The following is a 5,902-nucleotide window of genomic DNA, read 5'->3' as shown; positions in this document are numbered from 1 at the left end:
CTAACCTTTACCAAATAATTCCCAGGCACTGTACTAGGCTCGTGTGTACCTTATTTCCTTTAATTCACAAACATCATCACTTAAACAAAAACAGGTTCAGTTGGTAAATAATATGTGTATAATTAATTATTTTTTAAAAAATGAGATAATTCTTCTGAGTTAATTACCAAACAAAGATTATACATCAAAGCAGACTCAGGAGTACAAGCAGCACAGATCTGGATGAGAGCTGCAGCCAGCACAGCCTCAGTGCTAGCAGCAGGTATCCTGCCAGGCCTCTGTGCTGCATCAGTGCTGCTCCTGCTCCATCTGTTTGGCCTTTCTTACCTCCCCTCCCCCACCCTCTATCTAATCTATACAACCACATAGGCTGCCCAGCCCTAGACTGGGAGAGAAATGCACAGATTCTGCAAGCTTGCTGCAGCAACATTCCCCTGTGTTCAAGAGCTTGCCTAGTCTTCTAGAAGAATGAGTTGGAAGGCAGAAAAGGATTCAAGATACTGAAGAAAATGATGCCAGCATCCAAAGATGGAGAGAGTAGCAAAGAAAAGAGTCTCTAAATAAAATACAAAGAGCAGATGACAGTGACTTCAGCCTTCCTGCCACACAGAAGGAGGTGGACCAGACAATAGCAATTCCAGCCCACTCCACGATAGGAGGAGAGTGACCATGCTATGGCCCCATCTACTGATCCATGGGGTGGCTTTCCCCTGGCTTCCATTTAGTGACAACAGTCAGGACCAACAAGACCATCTTCCAGGTTCCTACAGGCAAGGTATTGGTAATATGCAGGGTCACTACATGATTATAAGTTGGAAACTATGATACCTCAAATCCACACTGCTAGAGAGGAAGACACATGGATGACATGAAGAAACAAGGGAGAAAAGTGCTTGAAATACACCAAGCTGATACAATAATAGATTCCATTGACCTTCCATTCCAAACGTACATAATTAAAATGATCTGCAGAACAAATAATGAATTAAAAGAGCAAATACAGGCAACAATTGACCATTCCACCAAAGAGACATGAGAGGAAATAAAGGTAACAAAAGGTTACTTCAAGAAAAACATAGACTGTGAAAAAAACAAACAAACAGAAATCCTTGAAATGAAGGAAACAATAAACCAAATACAAAAATTAATAGAAAGCACCAACAGTAGACTAGATACTTGGAAAACAGAACCTTAGGCAATGAAGACAAAATATATAATCTTGAAAATAAAGTTGACAACACAGTGAAGATGGTGAGAAACTATAAACAGAACCTTCACAAATTATGGGAAAAACATGAAAAGACCAAATATAAGAATTACTGGGATAGGGGAACGCACTGAGATACAAACCAAATGAATGCACAATCTCTTCAATGAGGTAATAATAGGAAATCTCCCAAGCATGAAGAATGAATTGTAAAATTAAAAACAAAAGGCTTTTAGGAAAGCAAATATACAAAATTACAACAAATCCACAACAAAGCACATTATAATGTGAAAATGCCTAGCATATAGAAAAAGGATAGAATTTTAAAACCACAAGATTAAATTTTCAGATTACATATAGGGAGAGACCAATTCGGATCTTAGTAGATTTCTCAGCTGAGACCTTCAAATCTAGGAGATCCTGGAACAATATATATCAAGCTCTGAAAGAAAAAGGATGCCAACCAAGAAGCTTGTACCCACCAAAATTAAGCCTCAGATTTGATGACAGAATAAAAATCTTCCATGATAAAAATTAAAAGAATTTACAATGAAAAAGCCTGCACTACAGAATATTCTTGACAAAATGTTCCATGAGGAGGAAATAAAAAATAACAATGAAAATCAGTAAAAGGAGGAACAACACTAAAGGAAAATCCACTCAAAGGAGAAATCAAGTCAAGTTAAAAACCAAAAATAAACCAAAATGACTGGGAATACAAACAATGTCTCAATAATAATCCTGAGTGTGAATGGTCTAAACTCATCATTCAAAAGATGTAGATTTACAGATTGGATTTTAAAAAAATCCAAAAATATGCTGCTCTCAAGAGACTCATCTCATAGCAAAAGACATTCACATACTGAAGGTGAAAGTGAAAAGATGGGGGAAAAACATACCACTCACATAGGCCATGTAAACAAGCAGGAGTTTCTATCTACTAATGGATAAAATGGACATCAAACCAAAGTTAGTAAGAAGAGGTAAAGAAGGACATTTGATATAGCTTAAGGGAATCATACATCAACAAAACATAACAATCATAAATATCTATGCCCCAAACAATGGAGATTCTATGTATATCAAAAAAACCCTTCTCAATTTCAAGAAGAAATTGATCACAACACAATCATACTGCATGACTTTAGCACACCTGTCTCACCAACAAAAACTAAACAAAGAAACTATAGAACTCATTAATATAATTAATGATTTATATGTAACAGACATATATCGAGTATTTCATCTATCAACAAGTAAATACATATTCTTCTCAGGATCACATGGATCCTTCTCTAAAATAGACCATATGTTAGGCCACAAAGCAACTCTTAGCAAATACAAAAAATAGAGATACTACCCTGTATTCTATCATAGCATAAGGAAATGAAAGTAGAAATCAATGATAAAATAAAAAATAAAAGCTTCTCCAATACCTGGAGACTAAATAATATGATATTAGAAGAGAAATGGGTAGCAGAAGACATCAAGGAGCATTTAAAAGAATTCTTAGAGGTAAATGAGAATATTAACACATCATATCAAAATCTCTGGAACACTATGAAGTCAGTGCTAAGAGGAAAGTTGCAGTAAGCTCATTCATTAAAAGAATAAAAAGTCAACAAATAAATGACCTCACATTACATCTCAAGCCATTAAAAAACAAGAACGAATCAACACCAAAAGTAGTAGAAGACATGAAATAATTAAAATCAGAGTGGAAAACAATAAAATTAAAACAAAAGAGACAATTCAGAGAGTTGACAAAATATTTATATTTTTTTGAAAATATAAATAAAATTAATAAACCCTTAGCCAGGCTAACAAAGAGAAGGAGTAAGAAAATTCAAATTACTAAAATTCATGATGAAAAAGGAAATATCTTGATGGATATTACTAAAATACAGAAGATTATTAGAAACTGTTTTGAAATTTATACTCCAATAAAATAGAAGATCTCGATGACATCAATAAATTTCTAGAAACATATGATCTATTCTATCTGAATCAGGAGGAGTGACACAATTTAAATCAATTTCAATCAAGGAAATAAAAGACATCATCAAAAGCCTACCAACAAAGAAAAGCCCAGGACCAGATGAATTTTCAGTCGAGTTCTACAATACTTTCTAAGAAGAACTAATACTAGTACTCTTCAAATTATTCAGAAAGAGACGAAACCCTTCCAAACTCATTCTATGAGGCTATCATCACCCTAATACCAAAACCAGACAAAGACACATTAAGGAAAGAAAACTTCAGACCAATATCCCTAATGAACAGACACAAAAATTCTCAATAAAATCCTGCCCAATCACATACAAAAACATACTAAAAAGAGTACACCACGATCAAATGGGGTTCACCCCAGGGATGTAAGGTTGGTTCAACATTATGGAATCAGTAAATGTAATACATCACATCAATAGACTTAAAGACAAGAATCATATGATCATCTCAATAGATGCAGAAAAAGCATTTGACAAAATACAACACACCTTCATGTTCAAAACACTAGAATATTGGGAATATTAGGATTAGACCTCAACATTGTAAAAGCTATGTATGTTAATCCCAAGGCCAGCATCATTTTAAATGAAAAAAAAATTCAAAGCATTACCTCTAAATACTGGAACAGGACAGGGATGCCCTCTTTTACCACTTCTATTCAACATAGTCCTCAAAATTCTAGCCAGAACAATCAGAAAAACAGGAAATTAAAGGGATATGCACAAGAAAAGAAGAACGTAAACTATCACTGGTTGCTGACAACATGATTCTATATATACAAGATCCAAAAATTCCACCAGAAAACTTCTTGAGCTAATAAATTAATTCAGCAAAGTATCAGGATATAAAATCAATACCCATAAATCAAATGCATTTCTATACATAAGTGATTAATCCACTTAAAGAGAAATTAGAAAAACTACCCCATTCAAAATAGCCTCAAAAATATAAAATATTTGGGAATTGACCTAACAAGAGAGGTGAAAGACCTGAAAACTACAGATCACTAAAGAAGGAAATTGGAAAAAACCTTAGAAGATGGATAGATCTCCCATGCTCTTGGATAGGCAGAGTTAATATTATCAAAAGGGCATACTTATCAAATAGTTACACAGTTTTAATGAAATTTCTATTAAAACCCCAATAAAATTCTTCATAGAACTAAAAAAAATCATAAAATTCATTTGAAAAAATAAGAGACCCAGAATAGCCAAAGCAATCCTTAACAAGAAAAGTGAAACAGGGGGCATCACTATACCAGACCTTAAACTATACTGCAGAACAATAATAACAAAAACAGTTTAGTATTGGCATTCAAAATAGATATGTAGACCAATGGTATAGAATAGAAGATACAGAGACCAACCCACATAAATACAGGTTTTTCATACTAGAAAAAGGTGCCAAAAACATACACTGGAGAAATGTAGCCTCTTCAACAAATGATGCTGGGAAAGCTGGAAATCTTCTGTAGCAAATGAAATTAAACTTCTGTTTCTTACCATGCACAAAACTCAACTCATAGTGGATAAAGAACCTAGAAATTATACCAGAGACATTGTACCTAACAGAATAAAAAGTAGGTCCAAATCTTCATCATGTCAGATTAGGCCCCAAATTTCTTAACAAGACTCTTAAGGTTTGAGAAATAAAATCAAGAATCAATGAATGAAATGGACTCAAGCTCAAAAGCATGTTCTCAGCAAAAGAAACAATCAGTGAGCTATGGGAGCAAAATTTTCCCACACATGTCAGATAGAGTGCTAATTTCCAGGATATAGAAAGAATTAAAAAACCTCAACAACAAAAAAAGAAAAAAAAAAAAACCTAAACAACCCAGTCAATAAATGGGGTAAGGAACTGAACAGACACTTCTCAGAAGAAGATATACAATAAATCAACAAATATATATATATGTATATATATATATATATATATATATATATATATATATATATATATATATATATATATATATATATATATCTGTTCAACATCTTTAGTAATTAGAAAAATGCAAATCAAAAGTACTCTAAGATTTCATCTTACCCCAATCAGAATGACAGCTATCAAGAATACAAGCAATAATGAGTGATGGTGAGGATGTGGGGAAAAAGTACACTCATACATTGCTGGTGGGACTGCAAATTGGTGTGTCAACTTTGAAAAGCAGTAAGGAGATTTCTTTGAAAATTTGGAATGTAACCACCATTTGACCCAGCTATTCTATTCCTCAATCTATACCAAAGGACTTAGAATCAGCATAGTATAGTGACATATCCACACAAATGTTTATAGCAGCTGAAGTCACAATAGCTAAACTGTGGAACCAACCTAGAGGTCAATCAAAAGATGAGTGAATAAAGAAGCTGTGGTATACATGGATACACACACACACACACACACACACACACACACACATACACATACACATACACATACACAATGGAATATTACTCAACATTAAATGAGAGTAAAATTGTAACATTTGTAGGTAAATGGATGGAGTTTAAGAATATAATGCTAAGCAAAGTAAGCCAATCCCAAAACCTAAAGGTGAAATGTTTTCTCCCTTTAGTGGATTCTGATCTATGATGGGGGGAGGATGGGAAGAATGAAGGATCTTTGGATTGGGCAAAGGGGAGATTGGGTAGGGGTTATGAGGGTAGAAAAGATGGTGGAATG

The sequence above is a fragment of the Ictidomys tridecemlineatus genome, unplaced genomic scaffold (genome assembly GCF_052094955.1).
Source record: "Ictidomys tridecemlineatus isolate mIctTri1 unplaced genomic scaffold, mIctTri1.hap1 Scaffold_75, whole genome shotgun sequence".
Classification (NCBI taxonomy): domain Eukaryota; kingdom Metazoa; phylum Chordata; class Mammalia; order Rodentia; family Sciuridae; genus Ictidomys; species Ictidomys tridecemlineatus.
Note: the sequence above shows the minus strand (reverse complement) of the source record.